Below are 24,804 nucleotides of genomic sequence, written 5' to 3' on the forward strand. Positions count from 1 at the left end.
AACGCAGTTACTAAAGCTGAGGCACAAATTTACTTGGAACTTCTAGGCAGTCAAAGTGAAAGGAGACAACAGCCAGTTATATAATTCACATTGCCTATACAGAGAAAACATATCAGTTACTCAAGTATAGCCAAGTGTTTCATGACATCTGGCCTGAGAAAAAATTCTCTTGTGTTCATTTAATAAGGAATACAAAGCAATATCACACACAAACAACATTCCTACAGTAACTGCATTGATGAGTTCTGGAAACTATATCGTCTAGAATTCGCCCATGTTAGCAGGGGTGCTTGGTATAAAGGTAGCAGCCTGGAGGTTAAAAGCATGGACTCTAGACCCTCACTGCCTAGGGCTGAATCCTGGCCCCATCAGTTATTAATTGTGTGAAAATCAGGAAAAATATTTCCTGATTTATAGTATTGTGATTAATACTGGCACAGAGCAAGCATCATCGTAATTACAGTAAATGCTAAAATAAAGGTGTGCACATGATGTAATAGTACAGAGGAAGGGCACTTAAACCAAGAGCCTGAGGGAAGGTTTCCTGGAAGGAAGATGCCTGTGCTGGGTCCAAATCTTAGTGTACTACTTAACTGTTGTTAGTATGACCTTGATCAGATTACTTAAACTTTGTATCCTGACCTGCTACAACAGAGATATAATGTCAGTTGTTGATACAATAAAGCTGATGTTTACAAAATTAAATGAGATAATACACGAGAATTAGATGAGCAAATGTAATAGAGCGTGGAAATATAACAAATAGCTGTTTCTTCTGGGATTTGGTAGAAAAGTAAAAAAATTCTTCTTGCATTCAACTATTATGTATGTCCATTTTTTCCAGTTAAACAGTGTTCTTAGCTGGGAAGTAGCTGTACATGAATAATCTTTCAGATCACAACAAAACTACCTAAATGGAATGTTAAATGATCAGCATTGGCTTAGCAGAGCTCTCATTTTTTTTAATCACCGTGGGAAATGTCTTGGTACAGTTACATCCACCTTTGAGGTATGCTGTGCCTATCTGAGAGAGTAGGTAAATGCCTTGATTTCAATTAGACAAAATCAGTTACTCCCTTATCTGTATCACTTTATACATACTCCATGTCACTTCATACAGATTTCTACTACAGCACATAGTGTACTGTGTTACAGTTAAGAGTTCATTCAATTTGTACCTTGCTTTGTTTTAAAAAGAACTACAGCAATTAGTTATATCGTTATGTGTTTATCTCCCTTCCAAAATTGTGAGCTTCTCAGATAACTGGGTCATGTCCACCTGGAGAGAAGCTAGTATATAAATATACTGACACTCAATGTTTGGTGAAATAATCTAAGTAGGATTTGAAGTGTGCTGTTACAAGCAAATGAGTCTAATATAAAGTTGGGGGGGATTATCTAGGAATTTATGTGAAAATCATAGGCTCAGCCTGATCTCTCCTTCGGTACAGGAGAAAACCAAAGCCTGGAAGAGTTCAGTGATTTGCCCAAGGTTATCCAGCTAGTTAACTGCCAGAACCAAGCAAGACTAGAGTCTCAAACTCCCATCAACCAGTCCGAAGGCCAATCCACTATACTGACCTGCCTTTCAGACCCCAGTCATTTGATGTCTATATCCACTACTTTACTAAAGCCATTATTATTGGTCACCAATCCCTTTTGTGTTGCTAAATCTAGTCAGTGCTTTTCAGCCATTGATACACTTAACCTGTTTGTAATCTCTGACTCTGATGACCCCATCTCCATCTGGCAATTCCTTCCAACCTTGGCTTTTGAGGCATTATGCTCACCCACCTTTTATCTCTCTGGCCATTGTTCCTCAGACTTCTTTGTGGGCTTCTGTTCATCTGTCACTCCCCTTTATTTATTTATTATTTATTTATTTATTTATTTATTTATTTATTTATTTATATTAAATATAATTTATTGTCAAACTGGTTTCCATACAACACCCAGTGCTCATCCCAACAAGTGCCCTCCTCAATGCCCATCACCCACTTTCCCCTCTCCCCCACCCCCCATTGTCACTCCCCTTTAAAGTCAGTGCTTCCTGGGACTGTATTCCTTGGTCCTTTTTATTGTTTCTTCTAGATTTTCTCCTGATTGATCTCATCCATGCCTAGGACTTAAATTACCAATTACAAGTTAACGTCCTCTAAATCTATTTTATTTTGACTCAACTTCTCTCCTCATTCATAGATCTGTGTAATTCAACTGCTTATTGGATGTTTCCCTCCGGATATGGAGGTTCCCTCCATCAAGTCACAGTTACAACTCAGCAGTCTTTGAGGGAACCTGAGAAACTTGCACCCTTCTTTTTCAGATAAAGGAGAATGTGGCAGAAGACCAACCATCATCTTTACTACTGACTGTATTAGTTTCCTATTCCTGTTGTAACAAATACCACAAACTTAGTAAAGAACACAAATTTACTACCTTAGAGTTCTGGAGATCAGAACTCCTCTAAAATCGAGGTATCGGCAGAGCTGCGTTCTTTCTGCGTTCTAAGGAAGAGTCCATTCCCTTGCCTTTTCCGGCTTGCAGAGCTGTCTGCATTCCTTGGCTCCATCTTCAGTGCGAGCAGTGCAGAGTCTTCAAATCTCTTTCTCTCTGACCTTGGTTTCCTTCATCATATCTCTATCCCTGATTCTGACCTTCCTGCCTCAAAGCCCAGCCAGATAATCGAAGATAATCTCTCCATCTCAAGATTCTTAACTTAATCACACCTTGCAAAGTCCCTTTTGCCATGGAAGGGAGGGAGCATATAAGATTCTGGAGATTAGGGCATGAACATCTTTGGGGGGCCATTACTCTGTATGATACAATTCTTAACTTAATCACACCTTGCAAAGTCCCTTTTGCCATGGAAGGGAGGGAGCATATTCAGATTCTGGAGATTAGGGCATGAACATCTTTGGGGGGCCATTACTCTGTATGATACAACTGGCAAAGTTGGTACTGAATATTGCCTGTGGAGAGCAAGCTTCATAATGCCAAACTCTGAAATTAAATAGGTTTACTAACTTTGTAGTCCTGGACCGGGCACCCTCAACCCCACCCCAGGTCCTGGTCTTCCAGAACAGGAGAACACCAGGGCATTGCACCCTGCCCCATATGGGGCTTGAACCTACAAACTGTGAGGTCATGACCTGAGCTGAAACCAACAGTCAGGTGCTTAACCACTTAGCTTAACCACTTAATTTACTGAGCCACCCAGGTGCCCCTAGTTTTTCCTTTTTAATCACCATCAGAAAGTTACTGCTCCAGGGAGGAGTGAGCTGGGGCAGGTGCAGTGAGAGGCCAGGAGTGTTATTTTAATGGATTCACTCCAGTTGGAAAGAGACATCATGAGTGGAGAGTGTTTCCCCAACAAATATATCTATATTTGAACTCATCATCATCTCATCCCACAAATCTGATCATCCTCCGAGGCTGTCAACACCACTATCTATTAACTTAGTACAGAGACTTTGTACTCATTTTTCTTCCCATCTTGTGAAACGGTTCCACCATCTACTATGGCACCCATACTAGAAACTTGGTCTACTCACGTATCCCCCAACCTCCCACTCAGTACTGTCAATTCTACCACCTTAATAGCACTCACATCTATTCCTTTCCCTACATTCCTACTGCCAATACCTTTGTTAAGACTCTTATCGCTTAACTGGAATACAGCAATGGCCTCAATACTGGCCTCTCTGCCTCAAGACTTAACCTCTTTCCTGTCCATTTTTCACTTCCATACCTTTGCTCATAAAACACCTTTTGCCTGAAATTATGTCCTTTTTGGTTAGTCTCCAAACCCTGGCACCCCAGTTTGCCCAAGCGTCAAGCAAAACTGACTATCCAACATCAGCCAGGATCAGACTTAAAGTTACGTTTCTGACTCCAAAGTCCATGCTCTCATCTGCTCCTGCCCGACTGCCTTCTAACAAAAATATTTTAAAGTCTAATAGGCTTTATACTTTACAAAGAACCTCCGCATACAGTATTTTATCTTAGCTTCACAATTCCTCAATGTAGGCAGGATGGGTACCGTTAGGCAGGAAACGGGAATTCAAGGCTCGATCCATCACACCCTGTTGCTGGGTTAACGAGTGTCACTCAGTAGTCTTCCGCGTTAACCGCACCCTCAGCCCCCTTTGGTCCCACTTTTGTATAACCTTCCTGCACTTTGCAGAAGTAGCCCATAGGATCCGCGCCAGTCTGGACAAGGCAGCTGCTCTTTCCGCCACAGGCGCCCTGGAACCTTGCGACGGGGACCTTCCCATCTGCCGTGACGCGATCGGTGACACCACACAGTGACGTATGGTGACGTGCTTACCCGGAGCCAGGTGCCGGCAGGGCAGCCACACCCTGGGGCCCCCAACTCAGGAGGGCGACGGGTCGGGCGGGTGGGGAAACGGCGCAAAACCCGCCAAAGGCCACATCCGAGCCCTAAACCCTCAGATCCCGCCCGCCGCCGACCGGTTGCTAAGTGACGCCAGCGCGCAGAGGCGCGTGCGCGGCCACGGCGGTGTGCGTGAAGGCGGACGCGCGCCGCGGCGGCGGCGGCGGCGGCGAGGACGGCGGCGACGGCAGCGGCCGAGGGGGCGGTGGCTATAAGGGGGGTGCGGAGCAGGCGGAAGAGGCGTTCGTGCGGGCGGCTAGGTCGCAGAGAAACATCGTTGGGGTGAGTAGCCGGGACCTCGCAGGGGAGGTGGGGCCTGGCCGCACCTGCTGCGCGGGCCCGGGGCGCGGAGACGCGCACCCCCACAGTACCCGCGCGCGCCGCTCCACGCCCCTCTGCCGCTTTTTCCGGGGGCGGGGAAGGAGAGGGGACGGGGGCTGGCGAGGGTCAGTTCCTAGCCGCTGGCGCTCCGGGAAGCGGCAGCGAGGTGCCGACGGAGACTGTGTTCCCGGAAGGTGTAGTGGGAAGTAGGTGTCTGGGGGCGTCGAGGTGGCTTTGCCAGGCTCCCCGACAGAGGAGTCGGAATCAGGAGAAGCCCGGGTTCCCAGAACAGCCTCGCAGCCTGCCTGAGACGAGGTTGACCGGGATGGAGAGGAGGTGGAACCGGGGACGTAGTAGGGCTGGGATTCGGAAAGTTTGGCACTGCTGGGGCCTTCCTCGCCCCTGCCCTGGCTGGGCTCCGAGGAGGAGCCGGTTGTTATGGAGAGAGTTGTGAATCAGTGCCTGCGTGCGGCGTCAGACACACCCACGACCTGGGGAAGGCGATTGTCAGTACTGATAGGGGGCAGCTAACCTGTTGCCTGGAGTTTCCAACTTCACATGTGTGTGCACGTGCGTAATGCACGCATACAACTTTGCCTTAGGCATTCTGTCACGTTGCTACAGATTTTAAGGCCAGGGGGCAGATATCCATCCTAAATTCTCACTTCCCTCTGGACTCAAATCAGCTGTTTTATTTCTCAGAACCTGTTGTGTTTCTGTCATTACTAGGGCCAAAAAAAGTATGGAGGCACTGTTTTTTATTTTCCTTAATAGAAGTACAGACGTCCTATTTCCTAGGCACAAAATACAGATTCTGTTCAACGTGTGGGCTGGAAAATGTTGGTGGACAGACAAGCCTGAGTGTGAAGGTGTAGCAAATCATCAGCCCAGTGCTCTCAGTGCGCTGGCTCCCCTCGTGAGTCAATGTGTGGTGATTGTAGTTGCCATCCTTGGGAGAAAAGAGTATTGAAGATAGGGAAAAAGTCGGTATTTTCTGACTTTTGATTAAGGCAATGCCTAGAACAGAGGTAGATGATACTGAAATTTAATCAGGATCTGTGCAAGAAAATTGAAGAAACATAACTTGTAAGTTTTCATTCAGCTCTACAATTTTGTGGTTCAGTTTCATAACTGAGGATCTGTGAAGTATGCTGCCTGAGGTGCTTACGTCTTGGAACCAGTAATCTTGCTCTGTAGCACCTAGAGTACTGGAAATTCAGTGTCTCTTGCTCACTGGACTAGGTAGCTTTTAGGACAGGTGTCGTGTCTTTTTTATTCATGGTTTTATCTTCAGCATCTACACAAGTTTTGCCACAGAGTAGGCATACAATAAGGTATTTGTCATATATTACACTGTGTATGAGTGTTTATCAATGAATCTAGCTTAGTCCATCAAGGAGTTAATATACGTTCTCCCCCCTCCCCCCCCCATCATGTTACATGTGGGAAAAGGGAAAAGAGTTATATGGGTACAAATGACATAGAAAACCTGGATTTTTTTTTTTAAATTTTTTTTCAACGTTTATTTATTTTTGGGACACAGAGAGACAGAGCATGAACGGGCGAGGGGCAGAGAGAGAGGGAGACACAGAATCGGAAACAGGCTCCAGGCTCTGAGCCATCAGCCCAGAGCCCGACGCGGGGCTCGAACTCACGGACCGCGAGATCGTGACCTGGCTGAAGTCGGACGCTTAACCGACTGCGCCACCCAGGTGCCCCTGGATTTTTTTGATAAAGAGCAAATAGACTGGGGGTGCCTGGGTGGTTCAGTCAGTGCAGCGTCAGACTCTTGATTTCTGCTTAGGTCATGATCTCACTTTCATGAGATCAAGCCCTGAATCGGGCTCCACACTGAGCATGGATCTTGCTTAAGATTCTCTCTCTCTTCCACCCTTCTCCCCTGCTCATGCTCTCTCTCTAAAATAAAAATAAATACATTTCTAAAAAAGTGTAAATAGTCTGGGCACAATTGGCTAAGTGTGATTCTTCATCTTAGGTCTTGATCCTAGGGTGGTGAGTTCAAACTCCGCTTTGGGTGAGTTCAAACTCCGCATTGGGCTCCTCACTGAGTGTGAAGCCTACTTAGAAAAAAAAAAAAAAGCAAATAGTTTGTTATGTGTATGTCAAATGTATGAGCAAAAATATGTCAAATCATTATGAAACCAAATGAGGCAGTATGTAAACAGGTGCTATGTGAGATGCTATACTTTAAGTGCAGTAGAAATTTAGAAAAGATAAGACCTATGGTGGGCTGAGTTAATGAACTCTTTGGGAGAGGTAAGATTTGATCAGGTCTTTGAAAGAGCTATAAAATTTGAATTAGAGAAGAGGTAAGGAATCATGTTGAGAAAATTGTGTGAATGCTTGATGAGGGAGATATTGAGGAGACCTACATGTCTGGTGAGTGGAGTTTAAGGTCTCTGATAGGGAGATGTTGGAGAGAGAAGGTTTAGCAGATTGGGAAGGAAAAGTGTTAAGACTAAGGCACTCACTGATAACAAGATAGGGGCTGCTTGCTAGGTGGAATGGAAATTGTGTTAGAATAGTCTTAGACAAGAATAAGTGTTATCCTTACTTAAAATTAAGGGATATTATGGTTGAATCAGGATTGGGTTGTTGTATACTTCTGATGTCAATTACTAATTTGAATAAATGCCTCATTAATGTGAGTGTATCTTACGTACTTTGTCAGCAGCGCGTGTCCCCATTTCTAAAATCTACCTAGTGTGCTTGGGCCTTTCCACTGGAAATCTGAAATGATGTACCCAAAGCAATTATCCAGCTATTCTCAGTGACACAGTTTTGCTTGGGATTATCTTTTAGAGTGCCCTGTGAGGTTTGTACTTAACCTCTGATTCTGTAAAATATACAAGTAACGTTTGCTGGGAAAGGAGTCTGTTTGAAGAAGGATGCTAAAAAGCATTGACAAAAAGATTTGAGAAAATTAAAGATGTTGCTGCTGAGTATCGAACCTTTGTTCTTCATAATATCTTTTGTTGTTATGTGGAAATTCTTCAGGCCCATTAAACCCGAAGCTGAATTGCTAACCTACCATGTGTAAAGTTGCAACACCAAATGTTGCATTATTTAACAACTCAGCAAATATTAATTGGGTGCTGGCTATGGCTAGATACTGTGGTGGGTGCTGGGAAGACAAAGAACATGACACGGTAAGCCCAAACCCTGTGAGTTACTACGTGTTCATTAGACGAGACAAACCCCTAAACTTGGGATGTTATGATAAGAGTTAATCACCTTGGAATAAGTAAAATGCTGAGGGCATTGATCACTTTGGAGGAAAAAAAATTGATAGAATCAGGGAAAGCTTTAAAAAGAAGAGGATAGAACTTAGCCCTGCAGGTTAAGTAGAATTTTGCCACATGTAAAAGGGAAAACACACAGTCCAGGAAGAGGGGAGAGCATAAGCACAGTTGCTAGAGATTAATATCAATAGGGTTTTTGGAAAACCTTGAATTGTTTCTTGATGAGACAGGAAAGATATGGTTGCAGCCAAACTATTAGGGGTTTTCATTCCATTCTAAAAACCCTAGATTTTCCCTCCTCCCATTCCAACCCCCATGTTGGTGATGGAGGGCCTTGGAAAGTGGACTCATAAGAAAGTTAACTGGCAGTTCCCTGCAGAACTGCATTGGCATGGAGAGGCTAGCAGACTGGTTAGGGTATACGTAAGAGATGCTGGGAGCCTGAAGAGGGACAGCAGGAATGGATGGATTGTAGAGATATTTTAAAATCTCTCTAATAGAGAGTTGTTAAAATCTCTAAATGTTATGACCAGTTAGTGGTGAGAGAGAGTGAGAAGTTAAAGATGTGTCTAGCTTTAGTAACTGGTGATTATGATGACATTAAATTAGAAAATACAGGAGAAGCAACAGAATTGCAGTGGAGGGAAGAAATGATGGCATGTTAATTATCAGGTCCCTGTGTAGAGTTTGGAGAGGTCCACTGGGTGATTGGAAATTCTACTCCAGAGTTGATGAGGCAGTTTAGGAATAATTGTAACAGTCTATAGGGCCAAGAAAATAGTACTATTCTAGGAGTAGTGTAGTAGTTAACACTGTGGACTTTGGAATCAGGAAAACCTGAAGTCTTGTCTATTTCACTTACTGGTTGGGTCAGGTGACCTTGGACAAGTTGTTTAACATCTCTAAGCCTTAATTTCTTCTGAAAAGTGGGGTTAATAATACTTCAAAGAACAGTTGTGGAGATTAAATAAATAGAATGTGCACAATGATTAGCATAATGCCTAGCTTATAAATGCTTAATAAATGATAGCTGTTGCTATTAATAGTGATAGTAATAGTGACAGTTATAGAGGTAGTAGAAGAAGATACAACTACCCAGAAGAGTGGAGAATGAGAACTGGAAAGAACAAGGAATGGAACTTGTGGACATCAACACTTAGATTAAATTTAGATTGGTTCTCAAACTTGAGCATGCATTAGGAATACCTGAGGCTTGGGGCGCCTGGGTGGCGCAGTCGGTTAAGCATCTGACTTCAGCCAGGTCACGATCTCGCGGTCCGTGGGTTCGAGCCCCGCGTCGGGCTCTGGGCTGATGGCTCAGAGCCTGGAGCCTGTTTCCGATTCTGTGTCTCCCTCTCTCTCTGCCCCTCCCCCGTTCATGCTCTGTCTCTCTCTGTCCCAAAAATAAATAAACGTTGAAAAAAAAATTAAAAAAAAAAAAAAAAAAAAAAGGAATACCTGAGGCCCAACGATCTCTTTTGCAGTGCTGGTGGGAATGCAAACTGGTGCAGTCACTCTGGAAAACAGTATGGAGCTTCCTCAAAAAGTTAAAAATAGAATTACCCTATGACCCAGCAATTGAACTACTAGATATTTATCCAAGGGATACAGGTGTGCTGTTTCGAAGGGATACAGGCACCCCAATATTTATAGCAGCGCTATCAACAATAGCCAAAGTATGGAAAGAACCCAAATGTCCATCCATGGATGAATGGATAAAGAAGATGTGGTGTGTGTGTGTGTATATATATATATGTGTGTGTGTGTGTGTATGTATGTATATATACATACATACACACACACACACAATGGATTATTACTCTGCAATCAAAAAGAATGAAATCTTGCATTTGCAACTATGTGGATGGAACTAGAGGGTATTATGCTAAGTGAAATTAGTCAGAGAAAGACAAATATAGGACTTAACTCATATGATAAATTTAAGATACAAAGCAGATGAACATAAGGAAAGGGAAGCAAAAATAATATAAAAACAGGGTGTGGGACAAAACGTAACAGACTCTTAAATATAGAGAACAAACAGAGGGTTACTGGAAGGCTTGTGGGAGGGGGGTGGGCTAAATGGGCAAGGGACATTTAAGGTATTTACTCCTGAAATCATTGTTGCACTATATGCTAACTAACTTGGATATAAACAAAAAAAACAAAAAGAAAAATACCTGAGGCCTTGATAAAACACAGATTGCTGGGCCCCACCCCCACAGTTTCTGATTCAGTAGGTCTGAGTGGGGATTGAGAATTTGCATTTTGAACAAGTTCTCAGGAGATGCTGATGCTGGTGTTCCCAAGACCTCACTTTGAGGACTACTGACTTAAAGGATGGATGAAAGAAGAGAAACCGGCATAGAGACTAACAAAAACTGGTGGACAGAGAACCAGGAGAGAGTGTAGAGAAGGATAGGGAGGTAGCAGCCTGCAGACTGTAGATCCACCAGTGTGCTTTCCAGTTCTGTAGACTTCATCTTGTTATTACTGTCTTCTCCAGAATTTGGCATAATACTTGGCACATAGCAATGCTTGTTTGAACCTTGAAGCCCCTTAGTACTGTCCTTGTGCATGATTGCACGTACTTCATGTGCAGATTTCATTCATTCTTTTATATCTCTGCTGAGTCATAGGGTACTGTTTCTAATGTTACACACACACACACACACACACACACACACACACTAACTACAGAAAATTTCTTTCAAATAGCTGATGCATTAGCTAGCTGCTGTGACTTTGAATTAGATATCTTACCCTCCCCCCTTTTATTTATAATGTCAGAGAGTCCAAAATAATTGTCAGTAACAAGTGTCAGGAGGATAGTCTGTGTCTTGAATTAGGCACTTTGCAGGTTTACAAGGTAAGCAAATAGTATACTCCCTGTACCTTGGAAGTTTGCAGTAGGATGGGTGAAGGAAGGGAACAGGAGGAGATAAGATCACAGAAATGTGGATCGAGAGGAACCTCAATATAAAGGCTTTTTCCTTGTTTGCCAGTATACTTTGTATCTTACGTGTCTGAGGACTTTAGCATATAGAGCAAATATTAGTTCTTTTTTTTTTTAATTTTTTTTTTCAACGTTTATTTATTTTTGGGACAGAGAGAGACAGAGCATGAACAGAGGAGGGGCAGAGAGAGAGGGAGACACAGAATCGGAAACAGGCTCCAGGCTCTGAGCCATCAGCCCAGAGCCCGACGCGGGGCTCGAACTCACGGACTGCAAGATCGTGACCTGGCTGAAGTCGGACGCTTAACCGACTGTGCCACCCAGGCGCCCCAGAGCAAATATTAGTTCAAATCTCTGATAGGAAGTTAAAAGATTTACACTGTATAAGGAAATCAAACACTAGTTGTGCAAAGATATACGTACTATAAAGAGATTTCAGGAGTTAAGTTGTAGTTTCATGATGGACTAGTTAGCTACTCACCATGCTTCTTTGGTTCTTGTTACCTCTCATTTATTTTTTCTGTTAATATTTAAGTATTTTACTTACTATGTGCCAGAAACTGTAAAGTGCTGGGCATAGGGAAATAATTCTCTGGGCATCTAACACTGGCTTTAGTTAGGGGGTATGATACTGTGTAAATGAGTTGGCACACATGTCAGGAAGATCTGATATCTGCATTTTATAATTTTAAGAATATATTGATACGAGTAGACATCAAGAACTTGAAGTTAAATTCATTCAACTTGTGTATGCAAGGGACCATGAAAAAATATAAGCTGAAAACCTGAGTGTCCTCTTTCTGTCTTGTACCCTCATATTCTATCTTGTTCCATTTTCTCCTTTCCATTCTTACTGCTTTTACCTTCGTTGAAATCCTCAATTTCTTGCCTGGATTATTGCATTAGAGTCTTTAACTATACAGCAGTGGTTCTAGGGACAGCATTAAAGTCTCCTGGTAACTTGTTTCAAGTGGAAATTTGTGGACCTCACTCTAGAGCTTCTGATTCAGAAACTCTGGGGATGGTGCCTGGCGATCTGTTTTATTGCTCTGTCTAGGTGGTTCTGCTGCAACTAAAGTTTGGGAACCATGGACAGGTGTTTGTAAAATTGTAGGAGCTTTTAAAGAAATTAGTAGATACCAAAAGTAGAGAAAGAAGTGAACAATCTGTGAGAAGCAGGAACACATGAACCAAGCTGACTAGGGTGTAAGGTACCTCCCACAAGCGGGAAGGAAGACTCATTTGTTTCCCTTCTGGCTGGTTTATTTGTCCTGTAGGGTACGTATTCTTTGGCCCAGGATCCTAAACTCACACTGACGCTTTCTTGCTGGGACCCCAGCTCACATAGAAAATGTCTGTATCTTTTGATGGCTTCCCTCAGGAATTCTACCAGACATTTAAAGCAGAGTTAATACCTATCCTTCTCAGGCTGCTCCAAAAAATAGAAATGGAAGGGAAACTTCCAGACTCATTCTATGAAGCCAGCATTACTTTGATTCCCAAACCAGACTGAGACCCCACAAAAAGAACTACAGGCCAATATCCCTGATGAATATGGATGCAAAAATTCTCAACAAGGTACTAGCAAATTGAATTCAAGAACCTATAAAAAGAATTATTCACCATGATCCAGTGGGATTCATTCCTGGGCTGCAGTGTTGGTTCAATATCTGCAAATCAATCAATGTGATACATCACATTAATAAAAGAAAGGATGAGAACCATATGATCCTGTCAATATATGCATAAAAAGCATTTGACAAAATGCAGCATCTTTTCTTAAAAACTCTCAAGAAAGTCAGGATGGAAGGAACATACTTAAACACCATAAAAGCCATATATGAAAAGCCCACAGCTAATATCATCCTCAATGGGGAAAAACTGAGAGCTTTCCCCCTGAGATCAGGAATACGACAGGGATGTCCACTCTCACCACTGTTGTTTAACATAGTTTTGGAAGTCCTAGCATCAGTAATCAGACAACAAAATGAAATAAAAGGCATTCAAAATTGGCAAAGAAGAAGTCACACTTTCAGTTTTTGCAGACAACATGATACTCTACATGGAAAACCCAAAAGACTCCACCAAAAGACTCCTGGAAGTGATACATGAATTCAGCAAAGTCGCAGGGTACAAAATCAATGTACAGAAATTGGGTGCATTTTTGTACACCAATAATGAAGCAACAGAAAGAGAAATAAAGAAACTGATCCTGTTTACAGTTGTACCAAGAACCATAAAATACCTAGGAATAAACCTAACCAAAGATGTAAAACATCTGTATGCTGAAAACTATAGAAAGCTTATGAAGGAAATTGAAGAAGACACAAAGAAATGGAAAAACATTCCGTGCTGATGGGTTGGAAGAATAAATATTGTTACAATGTCAATACTACCCAAAGCAATCTACACATTCAGTGCAATCCCAATCAAAATTGCACCAGCATTCTTCTCAAAGCTAGAACAAACAATCCTAAAATTTGTGTGGAACCACAAAAGACCCTGAATAGCCAAAGTAATACTGAAGAAGAAAACCAAAGCGGAGGTATCACAATCCCAGACTTTAGCCTCTACTACAAAGCTGTCATATCAAGACAGCATGGTATTGGCACAGAAACAGAGACATAGACCAATGGAATAGAATAGAGAACCCAGAACTGGACCCAAAAATGTATGGCCAGCTAATCTTTGACAAAGCAGAGAAACATTTCCAAAGGGAAAAAGACAGTCTCTTTAGAAAATGGTGCTGGGAGAACTGGACAGCAATATGTAGAAGAATGAAACTAGACCACTTTCTTACACCATACACAAAAATAAACTCAAAATGGATGAAAGACCTAAATGTGAGACAGGAAACCATCAAAACCCTAGAGGAGAAAGCAGGCAACAACCTCTTTGACCTCAGCTGCAGCAATTTCTTACTAGACACATCTCCAAAGGCAAGGGAATTAAAAGCAAAAAATGGACTATTGGGACCTCATCAAGATAAAAAGCTTCTGCACTGCAAAGGAAACCAAATCAACAAAACTGAAAGGCAACCAACAGAATGGGAAAAGATATTTGCAAATGACATATCAGATAAAGGGCTAGTATCCAAAATCTATAAAGAACTCACCAAACTCCACACCTGAAAAATGAATAATCCAGGGAAGAAATGGGCAGAAGACATGAATAGACACTTTTCCAAAGAAGACTTCCGGATGGCCAACAGACACGTGAAACTATGCTCAAGGTCAGTCATCATCAGGGAAATACAAATCAAAGCCACACTGAGATACCACCTCACACCGGTCAGAGTGGCTAAAATTAACAACTCAGGAAACAACAGATGCTGGCGAGGATGTGGAGAAACGGGAACCCTCTTGCACGGTTGGTGGGAATGCAAACTGGTGCAGTCACTCTGGAAAACAGTTTGGAGGTTCCTCAAAAAATTAAAAATAGAACTACCCTATGACACAGCAATAGCACTGCTAGGAATTTACCCAAAGGATACAGGAGTGCTGATGCATAGGAGCACATGTACCCCAATGTTTATGGCAGCACTTTCAACAATAACCAAATTATGGAAGGAGCCCAAATGTCCATCAAGTGATGAATGGATAAAGAAGATGTGGTTTATATATACAATGGAATGCTACTTGGCAATGAGAAAGAATGAAATCCTGCTATTTGCAGCAATGTGGATGGACCTGGAGGGTATTATGCTAAGTGAAATAAGTTAGTCAGGGAAAGACAGATATATGTTTTCACTCTTATGTGGATCTCAAGGAACTTAACAGAAGACCATGGGGGAGTGGAAGGGGAAAAAATAGTTACAGAGAGGGAGGAAGGCAAACCATAAGAGACTCTTAAATACAGAGAAAAACAGGGTTGATGGGGGTTGGGGGAGAGAGGAAAGTGGGTGATGGGCATTGAGGAGGGCACTTGTTGGGATGAACACTGGGTGTTGTATGTAAGCCAATTTGACAATAAATTATATTAAAAAAAAATGTCTATATCTTAAAACTTCCTGTTTCTGTTGTCCAGCATAGCACACAAACAGAAAAGTATGTGGAACACAAATACTGCACTTAATGAATTAGTTTAAAGTAACATCCAATTTTTTGTCCCTCAGCTTAAGAATAAAACACTGTTGGGGGCGCCTGTGTGGCGCAGTCAGTTGAACATCTGACTTCAGCTCAGGTCATGGTCTCGCAGTTTGTGAGTTTGAGCCCTACATCTGGCTCTCTGCTGTCAGCCTGTCAACTCAGAGCCTGCTTCGGATCCTCTATTCCCCTCTCTCTGCCCCCCCCCCCCCCCGCTTGTGCTTTCTCAAAAATAAATATTTAAAATTAAAAAATATATAAAAAATAAAACACTGCTGGTCCCTAGGCACTCATCAGGTGCCCTTTCCTGGCCCTTCCCAATCTCAGCATCTCTCCCAAAAGTAAATACTGTCCTGACTTTTATAATATTACTTCCTCTTATTTTAAGTTTTATCCCTTAAGTATACACTTCAAATACTTACAAGCTACTTGGCCTATTTTTGAACTTTTTGTAAATGAAGTCATAAATGTGTATTCTTTGTGTTTGGCTCGTTTAATATTACATTTTTGAGATTATTCATCTTGTTGCATACAGCTAATTTTTTGGTTTTCACTGCTGCATAGTATTCCATTTCAGGACTATACAATTTATCCTTTCTGCTTTTGGTGGACTTTTGGGTTGTTTCTAGGGCCTTTTGTTTTTTAGCTAGGATATTCTTATACATGCTCATGAACATATTTTACCTTAGGGTATAATAGTGTAGAATTACTGAGTCATATATTATACAGGTCTTTAATATCAGTAGATAACAGCAAACTTTTCTAAAGTGGCTAACCTACTTAAATGTTTCTATTTTTGAGTCTTTATATTATCACTTACATCAAGCCAGCTAATACTCATACCATAGTTTTCAGTACCTAGCTGAAATCCTAGAAACAGAGAAGGCAGCTTAATGAAGAAACACCCTTTGTAACCAACACCTCAGCCAACATCAACTCATTACCTTTTTAAAAAAAATCATTTGTGGGGCACCCGGGTGGTTCAGTCAGTTAAGCATCCGACTTCGGCTTGGGTCACAATCTCGTGGTTTGTGGGTTTGAGCCCTGTGTCGGGCTCTGTGCTGACAGTTCAGAGCCTGGAGCCTGTTTCGGATTCTGTGTCTCCCTCTCTCTCTGCCCTCCCCTACTTGTGCTCTGTCTCTCAAAAATAAATGAACTTTTAAAAAAAATCATTTTTTGAGGAGGTAATTTTTATGGACATGGTACAAAATTCAAAAATACAAAGGGGTACACAGTGGAAAGTAAGTCTTCCTTTCATTCGTACCTGACAGACCTCCAGTTCTTCCTTCTGGGAGCAGCCACTATCACCGCTGATCTATTAATTTGTTCAGCAGATTTTTATTGAGTGCCACTGAAGCACCGGGCACCGTTACAGTGTTTGGAGACAGAGGAGTGAATAAAATAGGCAAAGATCTGCTCTCACTCATGGATTCTTCCGTTCTATTAGAGGTGATTAAAAGTAGTAAAGATGCCTGTATATCTTTGCAGAAATATTCCGTGTGTATATGGCATATTTTGTATTTGTTCTTAAACATAAATGTCACATACCACATTACTGCCCTTGCTTTTTTTGCATTGTATCTTGAGGGCTGTTCCATATTAGTATATGAAGAGCCTGCCTCATTCTCTTTAGCAGCCCTTACAGTGTTCCGTTGTATGGTTGTTGTCAGGAAAAAACTGCGGAGGACTGAAATGGGCATAAAATATCCCTGACTGCCCTATCTAGTGCACTCTTCCAGGCTGTCTGTACCTTTCATTTTCTTTGAGCTGTTTTATAACTATAAATTGTAGAAAACTGATAGTAATGCAGATGATTCTTATCCATAGAGACCAAGTGGGTTTTGTCTAGTGGAATGCAATCAAATGTTGTCCTGAGGATATAGACTAGTTTTGCATCTATTTGTAAAGCAGTGTTAGTATTCCACATAGGGTGCGTGTGTCTTGTGTGTGTGTGTGTGTTCTTTGACTTCTCCATTTAACTGATTATAATATCTTAATGAATGCTTCATTAATTAATGATTTAAATAAAATCATTAAATTAAAATATAAACCATTTGATACGGTTTATATTTGTATGTGTCATGATACCTTTTAACAGATACATTATAATAAGTTCCCTCTCGATGGCCACTTTATTTCTTCAGAAAGCAGTTCATACGAGTTTTAGACAGTTTTGGGCACAGAAAATCTGTGCTATCATAAAGCAGTACTTTGTGATGCTTCAACAAAGAGATTAATGGATGAGACTGTTTGGTAGATCTTCCATCAAGCATTGTGACCTAGTCCCTGCCCTCAAGGAGTTTATAGTCTAGTGGAGGAGGAGGAGGAATGTGTCAGATGAAGTGTAGCATGGATACTGAATAATCTAGGAGATAGCTAAAATGAGGTTCCCCTAAGGGCAGAAAGAACAGCATGGACTTGCTTTCCTCACAGGATTTGCTTTTTTTCACACACCCCTGGTCTGGGCTTACTGAGGCAGAACTAAACATCGCCCTCTTTTCGATACTTGGTGCCAGTGTACTTGTTTTTATGCTTATTGTGGAACTAGTCAAGTCTTGGGGACTCCAGTGGAATCCCGTGGCTCCAGTTGCCAGCACAGTGGTTTGTCTGTTCTTGCAGATGGTGGCATTAGCAGGAGAATATAGTGGAGTCACGTAGTTGGGGTGGAAGTGGGTTAGTGGTTATATTCTAAAGTCAGGACAAAATGTAAAAATCAAGTACTGTGAAAATTTTCTTTAGAAGACCCTTTAATGCCTACAGAATCCCATGTCATGGTTCTCTTAATACAGGAAATGTCCCCAAATAAGGTAATTTGGATTATGGAGTTTAATTTTATTAGAAGTTTTGTTTGACATCCTTAATTTGGCTATTAACACCTCACCATTACTAGCAATTCCTGGCTTGCCTCTACAGCACCACTAGGAAACTGTCTTGGCAGTTATGTAACTGGTGTTTGATAAAGTTCTCTCAGATACCTAGTTCCCTATTCTGTCAGTAATCATCTTGTGTACAGTTATACTGTTTGCATTGATTTCTTTGCTCTACTGTTCTGTCACCCCTCCAGTAAGGTTTAATTACCCAAATATTAACGTAATGTTACACTTTGTTAACTACTGAGGAATTATGTACAATTTATTTCAATGGTATTAAATTCTTTTGATGTGAAACAAACACTCTTTCAGAGGTTTTTTTTTTTTTTAATGTCTATTTTTGAGAGAGTTCAAGTTGGGGGGGAAGGATGGGGGGGAAGGACAGAGGATCCGAAACAGGCTCTGCGCTGACAGTCTGACAGCAGCAAGCCCGATGTGGGTCTTGAACTCACTAACCGGGAGATCATGACTGGGAGCTAAAGTCACTCAACCGACTGAGCCACCCAGGCACCCACCCTCTCCAGAGTTTTTAAAGAAAGGGTTAATTTTCCTAAGGCAGGATAACTCTGTTCTACCACTTCTCTTCCTTTCTGTTGTCAGTGTTTCTCTTAGGCTTTCAATTAATTTTTTTGCCACCTCCGGTTATCAGTGATTGAGAAAATTCCCAAATCACTCATACCTTGTTTCAGGCTTGACTACAGCAAGGAACACTGAATGGAATCATTGAGTCTGGAGTGATGGGTAGCTCCAGCTATTTCTGACTCCTCTTTCTGTATAAGTAATTGAATTCACATAAGTTAAATTTCAGTATGATGTGACTCCTTTGTAGTAAGAATTGGCCTAATTCAGATGGAATTGGAGATGAGATTCCCAGGCAGCTTCCGTTTCATCCATGCAAACATCTGTTGATCTCCTGCTAAGTTATATCAAGTGCTGCAAATACAAAGGAGAATAATTTGTTTCCTGTCCACAAAGGATTTGTAATCTACTGGGGGAGGTAGATTTAAAGGTAGATGATTGTAATATAAAGTGGTAAGTGCTGTGAGAATAATATATCAAGACTGTTAGCTTAGAATTTATATGCCATGAATACTTAGTCTATCAGTACTTCTGTGGAGATTCTTAATAAGCACTGATGTTCAGAGAAGGCTTCCTGGTGAATCTGATACCTATTACCCCTAAAGAATAAGGCTTTACCTCTGCAGGGGGTCAAGGGAATATGTATTTTTGACAGGGAGATGGCAAAGTGTGTCAGGGTCAGTGGTGTTGCTGAAGCATAAAGTGAGAGGTAGAGCATCCTCAGAGAGGAGGCTAGAGTGGTAGGCAAGGGTCAGTTCAGAGAGGCCTATGGATGTCCTGTCTGTGAACTTGTATACCATTCCAGTGACCATAATATGATCATTAATTATAAAGTTACTAATAAACCACCTGTTAAGCACTTACTATATGCCAGGGACTATATTAGGTGTTCTGTAGTTATTTAATCCTCTTGGACATTCACAAGTGAAAATATGATTGGTTGGTTATTCGTTGGTTATTGTGCAAGCCGAGTGGATATGGAACTGAGGGGGATAAAATGGGAGGTGGGAGATAGTTTGGAAGCTGTTGAAGTAGTGCAGGTGAGAGATGGTTGAAGCCTGAACTAGAGTAGAAGTTATTAGATAGGCATATGAAGGATGAATTAGAGGAATAATATTTAGGAGGTAAAATAAGATCTAATTAATTGATTACACAGGGTGGGGTCAGGGAAAGGAAAAAGTCAAGGGAAATATACAGGTTTTTAGCATGAGTTACTTGTGTGGTGATACTACCTTCTAAGGTAAAGGACACTGGAGGAGGGCCTGCATTAAGAGAAGATTAGTTTGGTATTGAGTATGCTGATTTGAAGTGCCAGTGGGGAATCATATTGCAGGCACACAAATCTGAAATACAGAAGAGAGAGAGGTCTGGCTTAGAGATAGAAATTTGGAAGTTGGCAACCAGCAGTTGAAACCAGGAGGAATGATAAACTCACAAGGAAGGCGTGGCCCTGGGGAGTATACGTCTTAAAGACCAAGTAGTGAAAGAAGAGACTCAGGGGTAAAATGAGAACCAGGAGAGGAGAGTGTCACAGAGGCTAAGGGAGTAGAGTTTCAAGAAGGGTATGTTCAAGAGTGTCACATGCTACAGCGAGATCCAGAAAGATAAGAATGGAAAGTGAATCTTGGGTATTCCAATTAAGAAGTCATTGATGACCTTGGTTAGAGCGGTTTCAGTCGGGTGATGGGCCGTGTGAGACTTCAGTGGATTTAGGAGTGAATTGGAGTTTAGAAAGAGGAGGCCAGGGGTGTGGATAATCTTATGAAAAGTTTGAGTAAAAACTGGAAAAAGGATTAGAAAATATGTGTGAGGTGTAAGGGTGAACAGCTACCTCTAAACTCTTCATGCTCTCAACCTTAGGGAAGCTGGTTTGGGCTCAGTTCAACAAGTTGAATGTTTTTGAAACCTTTTGAGAGTGTAGACTCAAATCCTGAGAGCTAGGGTCAGCTGTTTCCTGTAGCCTCCCAGTAGCCCTTCTGTACCTGAATGGACTGTAATTTGGTCTAATTTGTTGTCAATGCAGTGTATGTGTCAGAAAATCATCACCAAAGTGCACCATCCTAAATGATATTTTAGCCAAAAAAAAAAAAAAAAAAAAAAGTGATGGGAGAAATTAATAAAGGAAACCCTGGGAAGGAAAAGGTATCAACCATTGTACTATGTCCTTCGCATGCTTATTCTATACTTTATTGCATCCTCATAGCCACCATTTTGGGGGTGGGGTTATCCCCATTTTCTCAATGAGGAATTGAGATCCTATAGTCCTATGTCTCCTTATCTTACCTCAGCTTCTGCCACTGATGACTGTGACCTTGGATAGGTTTCTCAGTTTCCTCCTTTATAAAAAGCTGTGGTTTTGATCCTTAAGTCCTTTCCAGCTCTAGGGTTCTAGGCATCTGTGAATATTTGTTAGTGTTGCTATTTGGGCATGAAAAAAAAAGGCCATTCGGGGAATTTCCCCCCTCTCAGTGAATTAATAACTTAATAGTAACACTGTCAGGTTGTTCAGACTAAATAATTTATTTTCCCATCACAAAGTGAGTACCCATTATGTATGTGGCCTTAGAAAGCTACTGTAAAATAAATCAAGTAAATAGGCTTGGTGACAGGCTCTCCATCAGTTGTTACTAGCCCTGGGCACATGGGCAAATCGCTACCTGCAAGATTGTGTGATGATTTTAAAGTGTGTTATAGGTTAAGTGCTAAGTATTTTTATTAATTTAGGAAGTACTTTGGCATGTGGCCTTTAAAATTGCATTATTATATTATCATAAATCTTGATTAAGGCAACAAAACATATTTACTATGGCTAGCTTCACAGCTGGGGTGAAATATTTTATAGCGTGTATAATGAGCCACTAGATGATGGTGATTCTCTGTTCACATCTGAAAGATGAGAGTTGGGAAATGAATTAGAGGCTTTAAAGGGCTATTTAATTGTGAAAATTAATTTCAAGGAACAGTATCATGTGCTCAGTGAGTATTTAATAATTGAGGAGGAGGAGGGAAAAAAGGGAATTGTGAGGCTTTCAAACCTTCTTAAGTCCATTTTGGAAAAAGGAGAAAAATATAATGCTAATGTGACTTTCAAAGACATACTCTACAACAGTAATGTAAAAGAAGCAAAATTAACCAGTACTAGGCATTTTAAGAGTTAAATAATCTCCCAATTTGAAGCCAATGTGTTCTAGATACACTGTGCCTGGCAAGCAGATGTTTTCAATGGATGTGGAATCTCTCAGAGGGCATTTTGAAAACTTACAGGGGCATTTTTGTTTTCTAATGTGGTTGAGATACATATTATTTTATTATAAATTATTTTCTTTTGTTTTTTCCCTTACATTTTAGCCAGTGTCTTATTTTAAGTTGTTGAGTAGGTTCTAAATCTCTGAATTGTATTTCAGAACAGTGTGTGTTGGGTGGTTAGCAAGATATTTGTTATAGAAAATAAGGTTGGGGGGCGCCTGGGTGGCGCAGTCAGTTAAGCGTCCGACTTCAGCCAGGTCACGATCTCGCGGTCCGTGAGTTCGAGCCCCGCGTCGGGCTCTGGGCTGATGGCTCAGAGCCTGGAGCATGTTTCCGATTCTGTGTCTCCCTCTCTCTCTGCCCCTCCCCCGTTCATACTCTGTCTCTCTCTGTCCCAAAAAATAAATAAACGTTGAAAAAAAATATTTAAAAAAAAAAAAAAAAAAAAGAAAATAAGGTTGGGTCTGATGGGGTTGATGGCCATTATATTAGTTTTCTATTGGTACATAACAATGAACTACAAACTTCCAGCTTAAAGCAGCAGCCATTTTTATCTCACAATTTCTGTAGGTCAGAAGTCCAGGCACAGTATAGCTGTATTTTTGCTTGGGGTGTCCCCAGGCTGAAATCAAGGTGTCTGCAGAAGCTATGATCTCATCTGAAGCTCGGAGTCCTCTACCCAAGCTCCTTGGTGATAGACAGAACTCAATTCCTTGCACTCACGTGACTGAGGCCCTCATTTTCTTTCTGGCTGTAAGCTGGGCTGGCAGGGAGGGGGGTCACTCTTGGGCCCTAATCACATGGCCTACTTGTAGTCTGGCAACTTCTTCAGAGTCAGCAGGGGAATTCTTCCAGTCTGCTTACACACACACACACACACACACACACACACTTAAGGGGGGATTGATTATACAGGATGCATACACCAAGGGGTGGAAATCACGGGGGCTGTCTTACAATTTCGCCTACTGCATGGCCACTGGTATCAAATCTTCATACCTCTGTCTCTTATCTATGTCAATGGACCTCACTTATTTGAAACAGGACCTGCTAGCTATTTTAAGCATTTGTATAGGTGTTGTCTACTGTGCAACAGGTATTTTTCTAGGCACTGAGATGAACAGGGTAGTCTTTGCTCCCAGGGAGGTTATCTTCTAGTGATAGGTGCAGTGAAGAAAATAAAACAGAATAGAGGGTTAGAAGTGGGGTGGAGGGTGGATGTTCCTTTAGGTGAGGTGATCAGGGAGCAGATACCTGAATGGTGAGTAGTCAGTAGTGGTCTCTGAGGACAAAATATTCTGGTAGTGCGGACATAATTATAAGGGCCCTGAGTTCAGAGACCAGCTTGTCTGTGTTTAAGGAAGGCAAGACCAGAGTGGCTGGACAAGAATGTATGAGGAGGAGGGTAGGAAATAAGTTTGGGGAGTTGCTTGGTCACAGTGCATACAGAGCCATGTTAAAGGGTATGATTTTTATTTAACGTGAGATAGGAAGGCGTTGAAGACTTGTAAGCAATAGGGCGACCAGTCTGATACACATTTTCATAAGGTTTGTGTTGAGAAATGGCCTGTCAGGGGGAGGGCTGATGTATAAACACAAAGAGATGAATTCTGTGAAGGAAATGATTGCGGTGTATGAGTGTAGAGGACAAGGGACCCAGACTAGACTGAAGTCAAGGAAGGCTGCCTTGAGGAAATGGCATCTGGAGATGGAAGGTGAAAGACGAAAGGTAGTCCCAGAAGGGCAACAACTTATGCCAAGGCTCCATGATGTAAGGGAGCTTGTCAAGTGAGGGAACATTAGTGGAAATAACTGCATAGTTAGGAGGCAGATTCTACAAGTCTTGAAGGCCTCGTTAATTGTGTTTTTTTTTCTTTTTTCTGTTGTTCTTTCATGTTAAGAGCATTGGGAAGCCACTTAAAGGGTTTTAAGCGAGAGTGGGTGTCCTAAAGGGAGGGGTTGAAGGAGACGGTTCATAATCAGTTTTAAAATTTGAGAGATTCCAGTCTGGCTGCTGTGTGGAGTATGGTTTGGAGTGGAAGCAGGGAGATCAGTTAGGAGCTAAGTGATGGTCCGAGTGAGAGACAAGCATGGCGTGGACTCGAATGGTAGCATAGAACTTGCCATGAAGTTGGGGCGCCTGGGTGGCGCAGTCGGTTAAGCGTCCGACTTCAGCCAGGTCACGATTTCGCGGTCCGTGAGTTCGAGCCCCGCGTCAGGCTCTGGGTTGATGGCTCAGAGCCTGGAGCCTGTTTCCGATTCTGTGTCTCCATCTCTCTCTGCCCCTCCCCCGTTCATGCTCTGTCTCTCTCTGTCCCCCCAAAAAATAAATAAACGTTGAAAAAAAAATATTAAAAAAAAAGAACTTGCCATGAAGTGAGTCGATTTCAGAGTTCATTTAGGAGGTAAAACCGAAAGACTTCCTGCTGGATTAGGGAGGGAAGGTGAGCTTAAGGGAGGTGTCGTTCTGGTTTCTCGAATTGGGTTCATTGAGCTGGCAGCTCTGCATGGGGACAGTTTTTTCATGGGAGAGAGGACATAGAGAGTATGAAGTGAGTTTTGAAGTACTTCTGAGGTAACCCAAGTGAAGATGTAAAGTAGGCAGTGTATAGGAGTCTGGAATTCGGAGAAGGGGTCTGTTAGTATCTATATGAACTTTTTTGTTAATTTTGAGGACTTAAGTATGTCTGACACTGTATTAGATTCTGGGAATATAAAGAGGAAGGAGATGTTATGTTCACTCGGTATTTGTTGAGTACCTCTAGGCACCATGTCATGGTTGTTGCCCTCTGTGAGTTTACTGACCAACAAGGCAGGTGTATAATAAAATCCTAGTGTGTTGTAATGGGGGCAGTGATAGAGGGAAATAGCATGTAGAAAGGGCGCCTGACCCAGATTGGCAACATCAGTGAAGGCTCTTGCTGAAAGGCATGAAACCTGTTCTGAGCCTTGAAAGAAGAGACAGAATTAGCCAGACGAGGGGAATATAAAAAGTGCCGGCAGTAAAAGTCCTGGTTGTCTGAGAGAAGACAGTGGCGTCTCAGAAAAGCCATCAAGTCTACATCCCTGGCTTTCACTAGAGGCTCGACAA

The 24,804-nt window shown here is 41.9% G+C and overlaps 1 protein-coding gene across 3 annotated transcripts in view; it reads left to right on the forward strand.

The window, feature by feature from the left end:
- Window positions 1-4,549: 4,549 nt before the first annotated feature.
- Window positions 4,550-24,804, forward strand: part of BTBD9 (BTB domain containing 9) — a 413,225-nt gene continuing 392,970 nt past the window's right edge. For 2 of the 3 annotated variants that reach the window (XM_047103281.1, XM_047103282.1), the window contains exon 1: window positions 4,550-4,675. The gene's annotated coding sequence lies outside the window, so the exon portion shown is untranslated. The remainder of the gene's footprint in view (window positions 4,676-24,804) is intronic. The other variant, XM_047103280.1, reaches the window with a different exon arrangement.

The sequence above is a fragment of the Lynx rufus genome, unplaced genomic scaffold (genome assembly GCF_022079265.1).
Source record: "Lynx rufus isolate CCGP_SWC_20201006 ecotype Redwood Valley unplaced genomic scaffold, mLynRuf1.p SCAF_6, whole genome shotgun sequence".
Taxonomy (NCBI): domain Eukaryota; kingdom Metazoa; phylum Chordata; class Mammalia; order Carnivora; family Felidae; genus Lynx; species Lynx rufus.